Source organism: Ornithorhynchus anatinus, chromosome 12, assembly GCF_004115215.2.
Source record: "Ornithorhynchus anatinus isolate Pmale09 chromosome 12, mOrnAna1.pri.v4, whole genome shotgun sequence".
Classification (NCBI taxonomy): domain Eukaryota; kingdom Metazoa; phylum Chordata; class Mammalia; order Monotremata; family Ornithorhynchidae; genus Ornithorhynchus; species Ornithorhynchus anatinus.
Window position 1 is genome coordinate 4,969,527 of NC_041739.1, and position 21,844 is coordinate 4,991,370.

The following is a 21,844-nucleotide window of genomic DNA, read 5'->3' on the forward strand; positions in this document are numbered from 1 at the left end:
CGAGTATTTATTTGAGTATTTTAGCAAATCTTGCCTTGACTACAATGTCCACCTCCTTGCTGACCTCCCTTCCTTCTGCCCCTCTCCATTTCAGTACAGATTCCACTCTGCTGCCTGGATCATTTGTCTAAAAGAAACATTCAGTCCGCATCTCCGCACGCCTCAAGAACTAGAGAAGCAATGGCCTCAGTGGAAAGAATGTGAGCCTGTGAGTCGGAAGGAGCTGGGTTCTAATCCCAGCTCTGATACTTGTCTGCTGTGTGACCTCGGGCAAGTCACTTCACTTCTCTGTGCCTCAGTTCCCTCAACTGTAAAATGGGGATTAAGACTGTGAGCCCCATGTGGGACAGGGACTGTGTCCAACCAGATTATTTTGTAATGACTCCATCCCTAAAAACACCGCATGACACGTGGTAAGAGCTTAACAAATACCATCAGCATCATCACCATCATCAACAAGAACTCCAGTCCTTTCTTGTCCACCTCCATGTCAAACAGAAACTCCGTACGATCGGTTTTAAAGCACTAAAGAAGCTACTCCCCTGCGAACACATTTCACTCCCTTAACACCAGCTTGTTCACCGTGCCCTGATCTCATCTACATCACCATCAGGCCCTTTCCCAAATCCAACCTCTGGCCTGAAACCCTCTTCCTCTCCATGTGTTCCAGACTCACCACACTTTTGTTGCTTTATTAAGGTCACACCTCCTCCAAGAAGCCTTCCCCGATTAAGCCCTCTTTTCCCTAACACCCCCCGCCCCATTTCTGCACCATTTATGGTCTTGGATCTTCTCCCTTCTCTCTTTCTACCGCCCACCCCGCACACTCCGCTCCTCCGCCGCCCACCTCCTCGCCGTCCCTCGGTCTCGCCCGTTCCGCCGTCGACCCCCGGGCCACGTCCTCCCACGGTCCCGGAACGCCCTCCCTCCTCACCTCCGCCAAACTGATTCTCTTCTCCTCTTCAAAACCCTACTTAAAACTCACCTCCTCCAAGAGGCCTTCCCAGACTGAGCTCCTCTTCTCCCTCTACTCCCTCTACCACCCCCCCTTCACCTCTCCACAGCTTAACCCTCTTTTCCTCCTTTCCCTCTGCTCCTCCCCCTCTCCCTTCCCATCCCCTCAGCACTGTACTCGTCCGCTCGACGGTATATAATTTCATTACCCTATTTATTTGTTAATGAAATGTACATCGCCTCGATTCTATTTAGTTGCCATTGTTTTACGAGATGTTCTTCCCCTTGACTCTATTTATTGCCATCGTTCTGTCTGTCCGTCTCCCCTGATTAGACCGTAAGCCCGTCAAACGGCAGGGACCGTCTCCATCTGTTGCCGACTTGTTCATCCCAAGCGCTTAGTACAGTGCTCTGCACATAGTAAACGCTCAATAAATACTATTGAATGAATGAATGAATATTCTTGAGTATTTGATATTCACCCCACCCTCAATCCAACAGTAGTTATGTACATATCAACAATTTATTTATATGAATGTCTACCTCCCCCTCTAGAGAGGGAACTTTAGTAACGTTGGTGTCTCGAAGCAGCATGGCTCAGTGGAGAGAGCACGGGCTTGGGAGTCAGAGATCATGGGTTCTAATACCGATTCTGCCACTTGTCAACTGAGTGACTTTGGACAAGTCACTTAACTTCTCTGTGCCTCAGTTACTTCATCTGAAAAATGGGGATTGACTGTGAACCCCAAGTGGGACAACCTGATCACCTTGTACCCAGTGCTTAGAACAGTGCTTTGCACATAGTAAGCACTTAACAAATACCATTAGTATTATTATTATTCAAGCACTTAGTATGGTACGCACTGTAGGTGGTCAATAAATACCATTAATTGATTATCGTCTGGGTGTAGTGCACTATGTATTTTCAGTTCCCAGGGGGGTAATAATTATGGTATTTATGATATTACGGTATTTGGGTAGACACGAACCCAAAATAATAATGTTATAAAATTTAAATTTAGGGGAATTTTTTTGTTTTGTTTTGGAAATCTGGGAGAGCTTGAGGTTGATTCTGTGAACTGGTAGACCACAGAGATAAAATCTATCCCTTTTTCTGGGGTTCAAATGAGTTATTAAGACAACTTCAGCTTAAAGGCTAAGGATATTCTCGAGGTTGAAATGATCATATAATGAGTACAGAACCTAGACCCAGTTTTCTGTTTCTCACTCTTTTCTCTTTATCTTGAGATTTACAATGTGTTGCTTCTGGAGTTTACCTGTTAATCAGGCTTGATTATTACATTTTATCATCAAAACTGTGATTTCTCACAATTCCTTAAAAGCCTGATTGGATATGTCCAAGAAAGTGGATCAATGATTGGAAAGTAAATTGAGTTGGATTTAAAATATAATGAGACTATTAGGTTTTCTACTTTTTTCTGGTTTTGAATGCAAATTCTTAATTAGCAAAATATTCTCAAGGAGGTGTTAGATTTTGAATAATGATTTTTCAAATGTAAATGATGCACTTGAAACCAACTGGGGAAAAAAAGAAAACAGGTTGAATTTCTACCTGTAGGACGGCTCCGAACATTTTTGGAGATTTTTGTTTTTTTGTGTTTTTTTTTTTTTTTTTAATCCTTTTAGGTCTTCCATCTGCATCCAGGCCTGATCATTTGGTCAGTCATTTTCTTACTTTTCTGCATTTTTTCTTGGTCCCTTTTCATCACTCTGGAGAGGGAAAGAAACCTAGGGGTGAAGGAGGAAACAGGAAATGAGTGTCAAAAGTTCCTTTCAAAACCCAATTAAACAAACCGTCGTCGATGAAATTTGTTCAGTTCACTGTATCGTAGTGATGACACTATAGTGATCGCCTTCTGGGTGCGGGACCCTGTAATGTTCTGTGTGCTCCACAATGCACTTGGTTTTTGCTGTGTGCAGGAAAATATAGTAAAAGTATTCATTCATTCATTCAATCATATTGAGTGCTTACTGTGTGCAGAGCATCATAGTAAGCACTTGGAAAGAACAATTCGGTAAAGGATAGAGACGATCCCTACCCAACAACGGGCTCACAATCTAGAAGGGGGAGAGAGACAACACAACAAAACAAGTAGACAGGCATCAATAGCATCAAAATAGAAAAATAGAATCATAGATATATACACCTCATTAAGAAAATAAATAGAATAATAAATATGTACAAATATACGCAAGCTCTGTGGGGCAGGGAACGGGGTAGAGCAGAGGGAGGGAGTCGGGGCGAAGGGGAGGGGAGGACGAGGGGAGGAAAAGGGGGGCTCATCTGGGAAGGCTTCCTGAGGAAGGGAGCTCTCAGTAGGGCTTTGAAGGGGGGAAGTTTACCAGTTTGGCAGATGTGAGGAAGGAGGGCGTTCCAGGCCAGAGGTAGGACATGGGCCGGGGGTCAACGGCGGGACAGGTGAGAACGTGGCCCAGTGAGGAGGTGAGCGGAGGCAGAGGAGCGGAGTGTGCGGGCCGGGCTGGAGAAGGAGTGAAGCGAGGTCAGGTAGGAGGGGGCAAGTTGATGGCTGCTATCCCTAGTGCCTGGGCAAATAAAAGAGACTAAGTCACTTCCCTATGCCTTCTGCTATCAGTGATTGTGAAACAATGTGGATTAATGGATAGAGTACAGGTCTGGGAGTCAGAAGAACCTGGGTTCTAATCCTTGCTCCACCACCTGTCTGCTTTGTTACTTTGGGCAAGTCACTTCACTTCTCCGTGCCTCAGTTACCTCATTTGTAAAAATGGGGATTAAGACAGTGAGCTCGGCACCTAGTGAGCACTTAAGTACCATAAATATTCATTATTATAAGAAAAGACACAGTTCAGGGATTTCCAGATAAAATAATAACCCTCTTGGCTTTTTTTCCCAACTGTGCTAATGAATTCTAATGCTACTATTTCACATAGCACTTTCCCACTTTGAGATCCCACTTTTATTTGTCAAATGTTCAAAGTAGACTTAAGCTCAACCCTCGCACTCCCTCATTTTTCCATTCCCTTCATCCTGGAAAGTACTTAGAGATCTCTAAACCCCATTTCAGTAGGTCTTTGCTTTCAGGGTGTCAGCTTATTTGCAAGATCTCTACTCTTTTAGCCCAAGATATCTTCTCCTATACTTCAAAAATATTTCTAAATGTACAAAAGAAAAATCATTTATTTCATAATGACTAATTATCAATACATAGCTTCATCGCTATATGATTCTAGGACTGGATTCCTTAGTTGATTAATACTTGGTGATCAATATGGGAGATTATTCCCTATGCATCTTGGTAAAAATCATTATTGTTATTACTATTGAACTTGTAAGGTGCTATTATGTATTAAGCACTGTTTTGAGTGGTGGGATAGATTGGATTGGATTGTAATATAGAGAAGCAGCCTGGCGTGGTGGATAGAGCACGGGCCTGGGAGTCAGAAGGTCATGGGGTCTAATCCTGGCTCCGCCACTTGTCTGCTATGTGACCTTGGGCAAATCACTTCACCTCTCTGGACCTCAGTGTCCTCATCTGTAAAATGGGAATTGAGACTGTGAGCCCCACGTAGGACAGGGGCTGGATGCAACACGATTTGCTTGTATCCACTCCAGCACTTGGTAGAGTGCCTTACACATAGAACTACTTAATAAATTCCATTATTATTATTAACTCTCATCATTGTTATAATCATCTACACTATTACCATAATCATCTACTCTACCACTTAGTACCACATAGTAAGCATTTAGCTAATATCACAGTTATTATCCATTAGTAATTTTATTGTTACTTTATTATCATTGTTGTTGTTGTTAACATTGTGTTCAAAAATTACATTTTCATTCAATAGTATTTATTGAGCGCTTACTATGTGCAGAGCACTGTACTAAGCGCTTGGGATGAACAAGTCGGCAACAGATAGAGACAGTCCCTGCCGTTTGACGGGCTTACGGTCTAATCGGGGGAGACGGACAGACGAGAACAATGGCACTAAACAGCGTCAAGGGGAAGAACATCTCGTAAAAACAATGGCAACTAAATAGAATCGAGGCGATGTACAATTCATTAACAAAATAAATAGGGTAATGAAAATATATACAGTTGAGCGGACGAGTACAGTGCCGTGGGGATGGGAAGGGAGAGGTGGAGGAGCAGAGGGAAAAGGGGAAGATGAGGCTTTAGCTGCAGAGAGGTAAAGGGGGGATGGCAGAGGGAGTAGAGGGGGAAGAGGAGCTCAGTCTGGGAACGCCTCTTGGAGGAGGTGATTTTTAAGTAAGGTTTTGAAGAGGGAAAGAGAATCAGTTTGGCGGAGGTGAGGAGGGAGGGCGTTCCAGGACCGCGGGAGGACGTGACCCAGGGGTCGACGGCGGGATAGGCGAGACCGAGGGACGGCGAGGAGGTGGGCGGCAGAGGAGCGGAGCGTGCGGGGTGGGCGGTAGAAAGAGAGAAGGGAGGAGAGGTAGGAAGGGGCAAGGTGATGGAGAGCCTTGAAGCCTAGAGTGAGGGCTCTCTCTTTTGAATCCTGAAGATAAAGCCGATAGGTTGACTATTTCTACTTTATTGCCCAAGATTCAGAGAGTGAAACTCTTTGGCCTAGAAACACCCTGACCACGAAGAGACCTGATTAAAGTCAACAAAACCTTGACATATGTGGTCAAGGCACACGCAGAATTGCCAGCCCCCCGAGTCTCTCACCATTAGGACGAGGTGCTGTCGAAGCCAGAAGCCAAAATTAACAAAAGGAAATGATTCTTCACCTGTCAGGAGGTGAGTATATGAAATCTGGCACCACTGAAAATGGTTTAGGCTAAAAACATCAACAGGGGATTAATTTACGAACAAGCCATTCAAAATGGGCTTTTAAAAAGTTAGGGATAGAAAATATAAGGTATGTTAAACGGTTCTTCTCTAACTGTTAACATGGCTATCGCAAGGGCAACTATTGCATAGTTTCTACCAGTATTTAGCACTGTGCTTTTCACATGATAGGTGGTTAATTCACCCTCCAGAATGTAAACTCGTTGTGGGCAGGAAACGGGTCTACCAACCCTAATGAACTGTACTTTCTTGAAGCATTTGGTACAGTAAGCATTTGGTACAGTAAGCATTTGGCACGCAGTAAGTGTTCAATAAATATCATTGATTAACAAACACTAAGATGTTTATTCCTCAAGAATTTGGGTGCCACCGATGGAGGCAAAATCTTGGACTTAATGGATGATGTGATCTAGAATTGATTGATTCTGTTCTTACGTTCTTTTTAGAAAGGGAAAGGGTAAAAAAATAAGCTGAAAGGGTCAAATGGAAATGGCCATTTTGACAACTCCTGAACCAATTTAAGGATGCCCTAGAAAGCATTCCCAAAATCCAAGCAAATTTTGATTATGTCCCTCTTCATCTGCTCCTTTCGGGAACCTAATGGCATAGATCTGATCCATACAAACATTTATGTTGCAAATATTTCAGTTGCTAAAAATCAGAATTTGTGTTTTTTCTTCTTCAAATTATTACTACTTTTTCCAGTGTAGATTCAACCATGGTTCTTTTGTTCTTCCTGCTTGCACCTTTTGCTTTACATAACGGAATAGATGGATTATATTCATTCATTCAATCGTATTTATTGAGCACTTACTGTATGCAGAACACTGTACTAAGTGCTTGGGAGAGACAATACAACAATAAACAGATTCATTCCCTGCACAAAAATGAGTTTACAGTCTAGATCAGCTACTCTAGGTTTGCTTTTTCTTAATTTACAAGAAAAAAAAAAAATCATTCATTACCTCAGGCCTTTATAACCTGTAAACCTGTTGTTCATGCCATTTAATATCTTCCATATGGCTTCTGTAAATAGCATCTAGGCAATCTTTAGGTCCGAATTCATGGAATATTAGGTTACTCACTGGAAAGGAGATTTTTCCTCCGAGAGCTTTGGTCTATTTTGGTCTGACAGGGATCTGAGCTTTTACAATTGAGGGCTCCTTGTGTGCCCTAGCCTTCTACTTGGAATTTCTCTGGAGGATTATTGACAGGCTAACAGTGTTTGTCGTGTATAATCATCGACTAAACCTTTGCCTCTTGGAAAGTTTCTCCAAAATAGAAGCTGTCTCAGAAGCAGAACTTTTTTTTTTTTTTTTCCCAATCTCATCCCATGGACTCTCTTTGGCTGAAATCAGGATTCACTGATTTAAACTGTCCATCTATTTTGGAGCTTCAGAGTTTAGAAGCTTTTGGCAGGGTGAGTTAGGTGGTGGTGGGTCAACCTTTGGAAGAAAAATGAAATCAATTAATCAATCACATTAATTGAGCACTACTGTGTGCAGAGCACTGTCCTAGGCTCTTTGGTGAGTATAATATAACAGGTAGTAGACACATTGGCTGCCCACAATGATCTCACAGTCTCGAGACTCTTATTCCTTGGATAACGGAAATAAATTAGTGTTCTCACCACATCATCATCATCATGGTCTTCATCATAATAATGAAAATTATGATATTTATTAAAAATGTATTATGTGATAAGCACTGGGCTTGGTTGGGGGTCGATACATATAATCAAAACAGATACAACACCTGTCCCATGTGGGGATCCCAATCTAATGGAGGGAGAGAATGAATATTTAATTCCCAGTATGCGGATGATGAAAATTTGGTACAGAGAAATCAAGAGACTGACACATAGCCACAAGGCAGTCAAGTGGTGGAGTCAAGATTAGAAGTTTAGACATCCCTTTTCCCATCACTTATCCACTGAGGAGGAATGTGGGAGCTGTCATAATCCTTGTTTTTTGGCAAACCCATTCCACAATCCCAAGTCCTGACAAATAGAAAAAAGTGCTAGTTTCATTGCTGATTTAAGATTCTCCATCAAGAACACCAACTCCAGTTGAATCCTCCTGTTTTGGAAATTGATCGAGTACAGTCTGGGGAGTCTAAATGGGTAAAAATGCAAATTTCCACAAAGGTTTTTTAGTAGCTGGTTAAAAGTAGCTCCTTTTCCACTCCAAGAAAACGGGATAGGGAAGTGGTGAATATAGAAATGATATATTGGGGTTTGGATTCCAGCTATTGGATTTTGCCATGCAGTTGGAGATTTATGACCAGGCACTTTGGTCCTAATCAAGCTATCAAATAATAATGTTTAGCCCTTATGGTGAGCAGAGCACCGTTCTGTACCATAAATAACTGATATTATTACTAAATACTTGAAGGAACATAGTGGGCAAGACACCTACTCTAAAAGAGCTTCAGTGCAGTGGATGAGGTAGATACCAAAATAAAACCATGGAAATTTCCCAAACTCTCCAGGGAGTTTTTCTGATGGGCGATTCAAGTGCTTCTTCCAAACTCCCCTTTCCTGTTTAGAAAAGAAATGCATAAAAGCGTTTGTGCTTTGTTTATTTTCTCGGCATTCAGGCAAATGCTGTTGTTGTATATTAGGAGGGCAGTGTTTCTTGAACAATTCCACTCAGTAACCTGATTTACCAAAGGAATCCAAACAAAGCCATAGGAAAGATGTGACTTTTTTCCATTCTTCTTAATAGCTTGTTTAATTTAAAAACCACTTATATCCACGTATTAGCTGGCATGTCTGATATGCTTATATACCCAGAGAATTATACCCTGAGAAGCAGCATGACCTGGTGGATAGAGCCAGGACTTGGGAGTGAGAAGGACGTGGGTTGAACAGTGCTTGGCATATAGGAAGCACTTAACAAATCATCATCATCATCATCATCATCAATAGAAGCTATTTGAGGACATGCATCACTAGTTTGTTTTGTATTTCCCAAGCCCTTAGTAAAACATATTACTGCTTGTCGATGCTCAATACTGATCAATTGATTGGTAGTATTTATTGACCAATTACTCTGTGCTCAGCAGTGTACTGAGCTCTTGGGAGTATTCAACAGCGTTACCAAACTACCCTCAAGGAGCTTGCAATATGTCATTTTTACTACCGTTATTAGTCTCCACTTTAGCGTCATGATGACAGTGGAAAGGATAGTAAACTGTTCTTATTCTCCCTCCAACGTAGACTGTGATGTGGTGCTGGGATAGTGCCTGAACTGATATTTACCCCAGTGTCTGGCACAGAGTAAGCACTCAAGTATTATTCTTTAAAATCCTTTCTACCAGAGAAACAATATTAGGTTCCTCAGGGCGTGGAACATTTCTACCAACTCTTTTATATTGTACTCTCTAAAGCATTTAGTAGAATGCTCTGCACACAGTAAGTGCTCAATAAATTCAATTGATTGATTGATTTCTAAGGCCAGAGATGGCCGGTCATTCAATCGGTCAATCAACCAATCAGAGCAGCTTAGTTTCATGAGAGGAAACAAGGGGTCAAGAAGCACAAATGTACCCAGAGCACTCGATTCCACGGCTCGTTTCTATTTAAGATGAACTATGGGATTTTTCCAACTGATCAGTGCCTAACTGTGAAAGAAGTTATTTTGGAATAATAGTAATAATTATTACTGTTCTAAGCGCTGGGGTAGACACAGGGGAATCAGGTTGTCCCATGTGGGGCTCATAATCTTAATCCCCAATCAAGCTTGGAAACAAGCTTGATGCCAAGGAATGTGCTCATCTCCGGTAATTGAGATTTCACGCAGACCAGAGAGAGTCAGCGTTGGTTGGAGAGCCACAAGACCCAACATTTTGGATTTGCCTGGCCTTCCTTGGCATTTCCCTGGCCGCTGATGTTGATTCAACCTTATGGCCGTGAGGGTGACCCATCCTCTTAACCCTCCTTCCTTCCCCTCGCAAACACACACCCACACACACCGATGGTGCGAGCATCAGGCCAGTGACTTTGTAAACTCTAGTCTGCATGATTGCAATATTACCTCACATTAGCACGAAAATGGAATTGAAAAATGATTTGCATGGTTCATATGTGCTGTGGGAAATTTCATGAATAATTATAATCCTATGAAGGTGAAGTCTCCTTCGTTAAGAAGGGGAATGCTAATGGAAGGTGGGGCCTGAAAAGCATTTCTTCGGGGACTGCCAAGGTTGAAAGGGGCATCTCTGATTTAAGAGTTGTATCCACCGCCCGGTGGAAGAAGCCTTAGGAATAAAGCCCTTGAGCACAATCAGAGTCTTATCATCGAAACCGCTATCGTCGCTGGCGACGGCTTTTGTGGCCACAGTGTCTGAGGCAAACATATCCCCTCTGTGTCACGCACAAGATGTAAAGGACATTGAGATGAGGGAATGCTTTAAAGAGAGTAAGAGATGGGGTAGAAGACTATCCCGATGATAATTGTAACTTTTTCTTCTACCCCCACAATTGTTTTCTCATAACTCATCATCCCACTTTCCCTTCCAATGCCTGAAAATCACCTCTTGAGACCCTAAGTCTCCACAAAAAGCAGCCCCAAGTGGGGAGAAAAAAATAGGACCTATTTATTGGCAAGATAATTTGAGAGACAATAACGCAATCGCTGAAAAGTTTGCAGGCTTCTGAAACAAAAGCAGCGGTTTCGAATCTTGAGGACTTTATGCCATCTGCAGCTGTGGAACTTCAGTCTGGGAAAGGACTGAGAGCGGCCTAATTAAATAAGATTACCTAGAAGAATGAAAACAACAGTGAACTTAAAATTGATTGCTGGGTGGGTTTGAATAGTAAGTTGAAGAGTAGGTTTGCGATGACACCAAAGACCCCCTCAGAGAATGCCAGAGTAGGTGTATAGAAGCAGATCTGCAATGGCAAAAATATACTAATAATATACTAAATATAATAATACAATAAATACTAACAAATACCATCATTATTATTACTAGCAGCCCTATCCACTCAGACACTGACGGAGTATTTACCGTCCCTTCAAACCAAGCTGGCAGCCATTTTGATTAGCTGGGCCAGGCCATTGACTCTTCCGGTGAAATGAATGCCGAGAGCTTTTACGAAATATTTCTCCTCAACTCAGAAGCAATTTCATTTTTGATGTGCTCACTTTATGACTTTTTTAACTGATTGGAATCTTTTCCGGTGTGGATTGCATTGTAAAAGAGCCACTCTCGGCATTGTGTGGGGGGAAAAGATAGTTTATGAACTATGACAGCCTGTTAGAAACCTCTCTATGAAAGCTTTAAAAATATATATATATATATATGGAAGAGAGAGAAAGGGACTAGACACAAGAGAGAACCCATTCTGGATTAGTTTTGAAGGTGGTTTCTTAATCACAGAAAAGTTTTCTCCACTCCAAAGTTCAGGAAACTTGTGAAAAGTGTTCTGACCATGGAACGGTTTGAAGGAGGAAAAAAGAAAATGGTTCAGACTTTATCACCCATCAAACCCTAACCTAAACCTAACCCTAAATCTAACCCTAACTCTAACTCTCATCCATTTCTTCAGCTCAATAAACGTCAAGGGGCAAGATGGATGGCCAAGTACAGTGCTCTGCACATAGTAAGTGCTCAATAAATACGGTTGAATGAATGGCTGATGTTCTGAGTTTCTAGCTGGAGTTCCAGAAAGATAGCAGTTCATTCTTTTACACCAAGAGACCGATGAGTGTTTTAGACGTTAAACCCAGTGGGCCCTCCCCTCAACTTGGGTTTAGTCTGGGCTCGCCAGGACCAGGGGACCAACAGAAGCTGTGTCCAGTTCTAGCAGGGAATGGATCAGTTTATTGCTTAATTGTACTCTCCCAAGCGCTTAGTACAGTGATCTGCACACAGTAAGTGCTCAACAAATACACCGACTGACTTTGTGGAGAATGAAACACCAAAGAACTGATCCCTTCAAGTCTTTGCATCAGATTGGGTGTCGAAGGTCCTGGGTTCTAATCCCGTCTCTACCACTTGTCCGCACTATGACCTTGAGTAAATCACATATCTGAGCCTCAGTTATCTCATCTGTAATTTGGGGGTTCAATACTTGTTCTCCCTTCTACTTAGACTGGGGTTGACCTGTGTATCTTGGATCAATACCAGCACTTAGTATTCATTTGATTGCATTTATTCATTCATTCATTCGTATTTATTGAGCAGTTACTATGTGCAGAACACTGTGCTAAGCATTTGGAAAGTATAATATAGTAATAGAGACAATCCCCGCCCACAGAGAACTCATAGGGATCTTAACCAATACCACATGTCTTAGATGGGCCGATCCTTGAGCTGTCATAATAGTATTTATTGAGCTCCAATCAATCAGTGGTATTTGCTGAGGGCTTATGGAGTGCAGAGCACTGTAAGTGTTTGGGAGAGTACAATACAAAAGAGTGGGCATGCGCATTCCCTGCCAACAAGGAGCGTGTAGCTCCCTTGTTGCTATACATTATCCTAAGCGCTTGGGAAAATAAAACACAAAAGAGCCAAACATTCTCTGTCCACATGGGGCTTATACTGGAGAATTTGATCAAGATGCTGAGAGCCCTGGATGGAGGGATTATGATGGTAAAGGATGACGAGCGTGGTGACGATAATGATGGTAATATGGTGAGGAGGATGATGCATGTGATAATGGTGAACCGCGATTATAATTTTAATTTTATTTTGTTGGGGACCAAGGTAAGAACTGGGCTGAGAACATTTCAATCTTCAAGAGCTTTTTAAAAGACTCAGCAGTTAGCTATATTACCATAAGCAATATTCCAACCTGTCACCTCTTCTGTCATGATGGAAAACACTGTGCTGGTCTCTGATGTTAAGACACCAAGGTTGAGGTCTATATCTAGAGATGGGTTGATTGGGAAACAATGAATAAGCGAGATGTACTCTCTTATTTGTCCATCTAGTTTAACCTTCCTGAATAAAGTGATACCCTTGTAAGAATCAACATGGCCTTTTGGAAAGAGTACAGGCCTGGGAGTCAGAGGACTTGGGTTCTAATCCCGCTATTCCACTTGCCTGCTGTGTGACCTCAGACAAGTCACTTCATTTCTCTATGCCTCAGCTTCCTCATTTATCAAATGGAGATTAGAACCACGAACCCCATGTGGGACCCTGGCCTTTAGTACAGTGGCTGGCACATAGTAAGCGTTTAACAAATATAAAAAAAAGATGAACAACTAACTGAATAAAATTTTCCTGAAAAATTGATGGCATTTACTGAGCACTTAACTGTCTACAGATCACTGTACTGAGCACTTGAAAAAGTGCAGTAAGAAAGAGTTGGGGTAGACATATTTCCAGCCCACATAAATTACAGCTATATACATAATTGTTATAAGGCTGAGGGTGGGGTGAATAACAAATGCTTAAAGTGTACAGATCCAAATGAGTAGGTGACTCAAAGGGAGTGGGTGTCAGGAAAATGAGGATTTGGTTGGGGAAGGCCTCTCAGTGAGATGGGATTTTAAAAAGGCTTCGAAGGAGGAGAGGGAATGGTCTTTTGCATATGGAGGGGAAGGGAGCTCCAGGTCAGAGGGAGGATGAAGGCAAGAGGATGGGTTCGAAACGGAAAAGCTCTGGGCAAGTCACTCCCCTCCTCAAAAATCTCCAGTGGTTGCCTATTAACCTTCACATGAAGCAAAAACTCCTCACTCTTGGCTTCAAAGCTGTCCATCACCTAGCCTCCTTCTACCTCACCTCCCTTCCCTCCTTCTCCATCCCGGCCCACACGCTCTGCTCCTCTGACGCCACTCACCTCCTCACTGGGCCTCGTTCTCACCTGTCCCACCATAGAACCCTGGCCCAAGTCCTGCCTCTGGCCTGGAACGCCCTCCCTCCTCACGTCCGCCAAACTAGCACACTTCTCCCCTTCAAAGCCTTACTGAGAGCACACCTCCTCCAGAAGACCTTCCCAGACGGAGCGCACCCCCCCTTCTCCTCCTCCCCTCCCCATCAACCCAACTCCCTCCCTCTGATCTATCCCCCTTCCGCCCCACAGTACTTGTAGATATACGTACATATTTGTTATTCTATTAATTCTATTTATTTATATTGAAGCTATTGATGCCTGTCTACTTGTTTCGTTTTGTCTTGTTGTCTGTTTCCCCTCTTCTATTCATTCAATAGTATTTATTGAGCACTTACCATGTGCAGAGCACTGTACTAAGCGCTTGGAATGGACAAATCGGTAACAGATAGAGACAGTCCCTGCCCTCTGATGGACTTACAGTCTAATTGAGGGAGACGGACAGACAAGAACAATGGCAATAAATAGAATCAAGACGTTGAGCCCGTCATTGGGGAAGGATTGTCTCTATTTGTTGCCAAATCGTTCTTGCCAAGTGCTCTGCACACAGTTAGCATTTAATAAATACTAATGAATGAAGGAATGAAAGAATGAATGAAGGAATGAATGAATGCGAGAGATGAAATCGAGGTACTGGGAGTAAGTTGACATCAGATGAGTGACGGGTGTGTGCCTGTTGTAGCAGGAGAGCAGCGAGGTGAGCTAGGAGGGAGAGAAGTCCATTTGAAAGCCTCCCGTTAGGAGTTTCTGTTGGATGTGGAGATGGATGGGTGACTGTCTGGAGGTTAGACCGTCGATTAGACTGTAAGCTCGTCAAACGGGAGGGACTCTATCTGTTGCCGACTTGTTCATTCCAAGCACTTAGTACAGTGCTCTGCACATAGTAAGCGCTCAATAAATACTATGAATGAAAGGTCTTGGAGGAAGGGAGAGATGTGTGCGGAATGATTTTGTAGAAGAATGATCCAGACAGCTGGGTGAAATATAAACTGGAAAAGACAGGATATAGCCTGGAGTCTTTAAATACGTTTAGAGTAGCATACAGTTATCATAGGAGACTATCCATTTCCAGATGGCAAAAGATAGTTTCATCCGGAATCAAAATAAAAATTGCCTTACTCTTAGATCAAGGACGTGGTGTCAGTTCATTTAAAATTTCATATACTAAATGGCCTTTGATTTATTCCTGAGTAAACACATCATCTTAGTAATATATGCTAATATTCAAGATAAAATGCAAGCAATTTGAGAAGCAGTGTGGTCTAGTGGTTAAAGCACGGACCCGGGAGTCAGAAGGAGCTGGTTTCTAACCTCGACTCTGCTATTTGTCTGCTGTGTAGCTTTGAGTAAGACAGTTCGCTTCTCTGTGCCTCAGTTCCCTCATCTGTAAAATGGGGATTAAGACTGTGAGCCCTTTGTGGGACAGGGATGTGCTCAACCCAATTATCTTTTATCTACCTCTGTGCTTAGAACAGTGCCTGGCACATAGTAAGCCCTTAACAAATACCACTATTATTATTATTATTATAAGAAAAGGACCCAATGCCAGGAAATACTTTCAGTAGTAGAAATAATGGAATTTCCCCAGCAATTCTACGTGAACATCACTGTACAAACCATTTGGGAAAGAATCAGTCAGCCAATCAATCATACTTAGTGAGCTCTTACTTTGTGCAGAGCACCATACTAGCAATATGACTATTACAACAGACACATTCCCTGCCCACAACGAGCTTCCGGCCTAGAGGAGCAAGAACAGAAGACACCTTCTTTCCTCACAAGGAGTTTCCACTCTCTGAACCAGTTACTCTGGCAGTTAGAAGTCGGATCGACGGGTTGGGAACATAACATCTTCAAACAAGAGCCTGAACTACTCCGGAGTGCCCATGGTTTTGGAAACACCTCCTCACAACCAGGTTTGCAGGGTGAAAAGTGGGATTTGTATTCTGAGAGAACAGCCCACGCTTACAGTCGGATCCCCTTGTCTTTCAGTCAAAGGTTCCCGGCCCGGGGTCGGGGGGCAGAAATTCCCCACGGAGTCATTCTCAGTCCCTCTCTGGAGGGCTGGCATGTGGAGACCGGCTTGGGGAATAATTGGATCTGGGGCTGTTTTCATTTACTTTCCTATGAAGCCGGCCAATTTCTCCAGGGGAAAGTAAATTCTCCAAATGGGAAGTTAAAATGGCCCTCAAACCTCTAGAGCTTTCTGTTCCTAGGACACGAGTAATGATGGATTTGGGCTAAAGTTTCAGAAGAACTATTTTTCACTTCTGAAGCTGGGCTTGTTTCTGAAGAAAGGATGTTGAAGCCTTAGGAAACCAAAGTGGGCTTTGGCAAGAATGGGAATGGTCCAGTTAAGATTTAAGAGGTGTTCATCACACCTGGTTAATAATAAATTGATGATGATAATAATAATGATCAATCATATTACTGAGCGATTACTGTGTGCAGAGCACTGGGAGAGTATGATACAACCGAGATGGCAGACACATTCCCTACCCTCAATGAGCTCATAGTCTGGATGGAAAGACAGACGCTAATATAAATGAATGAATTCTGGTTATGTACATAAGTTCTGCCGGGCTGAAGGAGGGGTGAATAAAGGGAGCAAATCAGGGCGATACAGAGGGAGTGGGAAAAGAGAAAATAGTCTTTATCTTACATAACACTTTTATGTAAGTGCATTCACATCACAAAGGTCAATGCTGTCCTTCCACCATTCCTGAGGGACAGGGAAAATATTCATTACCTCCATTTCACAGATGAGAAAACTGAGGCCCAGAGAACTGAAGTGACTTAACCAAGGTTACCCAGTACATTCACACAACAAATGTATATGTTGTCCTTCCACCATTCCTCAGAGCTATGGGATTATGTTTATTTAGCCCCATTTAAAAGAGAAGGAAACTGAGGCCCAGAGAATTGAACAATTTGCCCAAAGTCACCCACTGGGACTAGAACCAGGGTCCTCCAATTCTCACACCTATGCCCTTTCCCCTCTATCGCACTGCCTTCCTAATGAAAGTAAACAGCTGAAGAGACCTGTCATTTGGTCTTTCCAAGGTCAGATAGACTCCACGTTGATGTTGAAGGGGCTGGCGTTCCCAAATGCTGAGGCTCGCATCCTTCCCCTCCTACGTCTCTCTTGATTCGAAGATAGGTAGACCATGTCGAATGGATGGTCTCTGGGGGCATAAAGGAATAGAAAATAACCGTGTGAAATAGCAATAGTCACAATGCTGCCATTAGCAGAAAAAAAATGCTGATCTGCTGTTTAGGAGAACAATAAAACATTTGGACTACTGAAGTTTTGCTTTCCAGCCTGCAGTGCAGAAATCTCTTGCCAGCAGCCTTCCTGAGTCTCGGGGAATGAAAAACAGGGAATTCCGGAGGTAGATGAGCACTTGAAGTTCTGGAAAAAGAATCAGTCTCCCGGCATCGGAGCCCTGCTCAACTCAGTGAACAAGTCCACCAACTCTGTTAGAGTAAACTTTCCCAAGCGCTTAATAGAGAAGCAGCATGGCATAGTGGAAAGAGCACGGGCCTGGGAGTCAGAAGGTCATGGGTTCTAATCCCAGCTCTGCCACATCATAATCATGGCATTTGTTTACCATTTACTATGTGCCAGGCACTATTCTAAGTCTTGGGGTGAGTACAAGCAAATCAAGTCGGACACAGTCCCTATCCCATGTGGGGCTCACAGTCTCAATTCCCATTTTACAGTTGAGGTAAATGAGGCACAGAGAAGTGAAGTGACTTGCCCAAGGTCACACAGCAGACAAGTGGTGGATCAGGGATTGGAACCCCTGACCTTCTCACTCCCAGGTCTATGCTCTATGCTGTTTCCCACTTGTCTGCTAAGTGACTCTGGGCAAGTCACTTCACTTTTCTGTGCCTCGGTTATCTCATCTGTAAAATGGGAATTGAGACAGTGAGCCCCACATTGGACAGGGACTGTGTCCCTCAAGATTTGTTTGTATCCACCCCAGCGCTTAGTACAGTGCCTGGCACATAGTAAGTGCTTAAAGAATACCACCATTAGTAGTAGCATAGTGCTCTGTCTGCAGTAAGCACTCGATAAATATCACTGATTGATTGATTGAACACGTCATGCCTAGCAGGCTGAGTGAGGGGGATGATTAGGACTATCCAACCCAAACAAATGGTGGATGGAAAGCTGAATTTGGGAAACTGAAACCAGGTAGGGCAGAGGGAACGTGTTAAGGACACAGTAAAACAAAACCGCGGATCATGCTGCATCTCAGTTGAAAACTTGGAATCAATTATTGAGGCTAGACCAACGTGGTACACTGCCATAACTGAAATGGTGCCTCTCTTCAAGTCAAGGCCCCGTGAGGGATGCAACTGACAAGTACACCCGTGCAAATCTTTAAGCACGATAATGCAACTGACAAGTACAGCGCAACAAAATAATGGAGGAAACGAGAAGTCGGGATTGGACCTGAATTGGCCTGGTTATTTCCCCCTACGCACAACCCATCGATTCCTCAGTCATATTTGTTGAGCACTTACTGTGTACAGAGCACTGTGCTAAGCATCTGGGGCAGTATACTACAACAGAGTTGGTAGACATATTCCCTGCCCATGAGGACCTTAAAGTCTAGAGCACCACCCAAGCTCTGGTTTTCACTCGCCTGATTCTGAGAGAGTTGTTGATAGCGCATTCTTAGAGAGAAAATTAAAAATAAAAAAAAGTTAAGTACAGCAGGTGTTTAATTCTCCACTGCTTAAGGGTTAATATGGAAAGTTTCCAGATTGATATATTTTCTCCACTGAATGACATCTCTGAGGATGAAGGAGGCCGGTTAGACTGTGGGAGCCTGTTACTGCTCCACACAACCATTAAGGAACCTATAATTCCTTTATTTGCTCTCTCTTACTTCCACTCTTGATGTTCAAGCTTTTATTTATTTTTTTATTTTTTTAATGAGAACATTTGCTGTAACCCTCAGACACTCCCACGTCAAGCAATCCAGGGATAGTGGTAGGAACGAGTTGGCATCATTACAGAAAATGTGTTGGAAATATTATTTACAAAAGGCATTAGGGTAAAACAGCTTTCTTCATGTGCTAGAGCGACCTAGAGTAAAGTTAAGGAATCATTTCATGAATATGGAAGCATCCACCTTGACCACCTTGCCGCGTACTCAGCGCTCAGAACGGTGTCTGGCACATAGTGTGTCCTTTGCCGACACCATTATTATCATTATCATTGTTATTATAGGAGGGAGAACTGGTAATGAATCCCCATTTTATAGATGAGGAAACTGAGGCCCAGAGAAGCTAATGACTTGAGCAGACACGTGGCGGAGTCAGGATTAGAACCCAGGTCCTCTGACTCCTAAACCCGTGATCGTTCCACTAAGCAACACTGTTTGGCAAGAGCCAATCCAACTTTCCCCTCTGGCTCCTGATTAAAGAACAGTGGCTTTACTCCTTTATTCCTATTCTTCTTCCGAAGAGCATCCCGCTTGTCTCTTATTATTCTGGCGCCTGCAGACTTAATCTTCTCCACGATAAAAGTTACATCTCTAGTGGTGGCTCACCAGATTACTTCCAAAATCACTACCCCTAAATCCCTTCCTTCTTATTCTCCCCTCCATCCAGCCCCTTCTCACTTCTCAATAGCAACCTACCAGTTCTTTTCTTTTGAATGATTGTGTCAGTACATATGTCCTCAAAAATCAAATTCTGCAGCTGCTTATAATTCTTTTGCAGGTGCCATTGATAGATAATTATTCCCCATGGGTTTCTAGCATAATTCCACCAGGCTCATTTATCACATACAATTACATCCATTCTACTTTTTAAATGCTTTTTTTTTTGTTTGTTTCTTGTAGACTCACAAGGAACACCATTATATCAATTTTCCACTAACATCTGTGGATAAAAAGCATTACAATACAGAGGGAGTTTCTTCAGGGTACGGCATCACATTCTGTTCCGTCCCCAGTGCTCGTACAGAATGGCGCTTTCTGTCTTCTCTCGGAATTTTAAAAATGGAAACAAAACTCCATTTTCGGGAGGGGTTCACCGGAGCAACTTTTGAGACAATAGGTTGGTTATTAAGGATCTAGAGAGAGAGAATACAGGAGTTCGACCTTCCCAGTGGAAAAGTCTCGTAATTAAAGGTCGTTCAAAGCCGAGGTTTTGAAAACAAACAAAAAGTAACTAGCGGGCCTATCACAAAGGCACGAAGTCATGCTTTTCTTTCTTTTTTCTGGTATTTCTTAAGTGCTTATTATGTACCAGGCACCATACTAAGTACTGGAGTAGATACAAGTGAGTCAGTTTGGACACCATCCCGGTCCCACATAGGGCTCCCAGACTTAATTCCCGTTTGACAGATGAGTTAACTGAGACGCAGAGAAGTGAAGTGACTTATCCCAGGTCTCACAGCAGACTATTGGTGGAGTTGGCCTTAGAACCCAGGCCCTCCTAACTCCCAGGCCCATGTTCTATCCACTAGGCCACCCTGCTCCCCAGTGGGCTCTCCCAAGTGCTTAGTAATAATAATAATAATAATAATAATAATAATGTTGGTATTTGTTAAGCGCTTACTATGTGCCGAGCACTGTTCTAAGCGCTGGGGTAGACACAAGGGAATCAGGTTGTCCCACGTGGGGCTCCCAGTCTTCATCCCCATTTTACAGATGAGGTAACTGAGGCACCGAGAAGTTAGGTGACTTGCCCAAAGTCACACAGCTGACAAGTGGCCGAGCCGGGATTCAAACCCGTGACCTCTGACTCCAAAGCCCGTGCTCTTTCCACTGAGCCACGCTGCTTCCCACACTCAGTAAGTGCTCAGTATGTACTCATTGATCGACTGATGATGATAATATTAATCAAATGTTCCGCTAAATCATTTTGATATGGAAACGGCTGATCAAATTGCTTCACTCTGTCTCACTCGTTAGTCCCGGCTCCACTGCTGTTGGTTTTTTATGTTTTATGGTATTTGTTTAGCGCTTACTTTGCATCAAGCGCTGTTGTAAGCACGAGGATAAATACAAGTTTGATAGGTTGGACCCAGTCCCTTTCCCACATGGGGCTCACAGACTATGCAGGAGTGAGTAGGATAGCATTCCCATTTTACAGATGAGGCACAGAGAAGTTAAGTAAATTGCCCAAGGTCACACAGCAGGAAACTGACAGAACCAGGATCACAACCCAGGTTCTCAGACTCCCAGGCCCGTGCTCTTTCCACTAGACCACACTGCTTCCACTGGCCTGCTCTATCACCTGGGACATGTGACTTTGCTACTCTGTTCCTCAGTTTTCCCATCTATAAAATGAGGATGAAATACCTCTTCTTCCTCCCTCTTAGAGGTTGCAATTAATAAATCCCATCATTTTTATTACTGTCATTATTTTTTCAGGTTTTCTTTAATTCAGAAATCCTCAGGTTTTCCTGATAATAATCATGATGACATTTGTTAAGTGCTTACCATGTGTCAAGCACTGTTCTAAGCGCAGGGGTAGATACAGGGTAATCAGGCTGTCCCATGTGGGGCTCACACTTTTATTCCCCATTTTCCCAATGAGGTAACTGAGACCCAGACAAGTTAAGTTACTGGTCCAAGGTCACACAGCAGACAAGTGGCGGAACAGGGATTAGAACCCATGTCTTCTGCCTCCCAAGCCCGGGATCTTTCCACTTAGCCACGGTGTTTCTCAGCTAAAGATACCAGGATTAGTTCAAGGTATCCATATTATTGGTGCTTGGAGAGGTATCACACAAGTCATTCAAAACCCGTTCCTTCATGCAAGATTATTTCAGTGAAAATAAATAGATTTTGAAGCCCAACTGTACCGACCAGCAGTTGATGAGAAACCAGTGAACCAGTGAAAAACCCTCCTGCTGGATTCATGCTTGGTTTTCTTTCCAATGCTCCCAACTGGAGCGTGGCTACTAGTGACAGTCCAGGCAACTGAACCCAGATGGCTTCTTCGGGCCACTGGACTCTACGAAGGTGGTGTGTGGCACTGCTTTGATGTTACTTCCTTGATGACTTTTAAATTGAGTGGTCTGTCCTCATGCGTCAGGCACTGTATTAAGCTCTAATCAGGCTGGACACAGTCTCTGTCCCACCTGGGGCTCACAGTCCATTCAATGGTATTTATTGAGCGCTTACTATGTGCAGAGCACTGTACTAAGCGCTTGGGATGAACAAGTCGGCAACAGATAGAGACGGTCCCTGCCGTT

The 21,844-nt window shown here is 43.1% G+C and overlaps 1 long non-coding RNA gene across 1 annotated transcript in view; it reads right to left on the reverse strand.

The window, feature by feature from the left end:
* Positions 1-2,573: 2,573 nt before the first annotated feature.
* Positions 2,574-21,844, reverse strand: part of LOC103169982 — a 56,133-nt gene continuing 36,862 nt past the window's right edge. Inside the window, exons 2-3 of the long non-coding RNA XR_003763204.1 lie at positions 16,660-16,802; positions 2,574-2,703 (exon numbers count right to left, since the gene is read on the reverse strand). This is a non-coding gene — a long non-coding RNA (uncharacterized LOC103169982). The remainder of the gene's footprint in view (positions 2,704-16,659; positions 16,803-21,844) is intronic.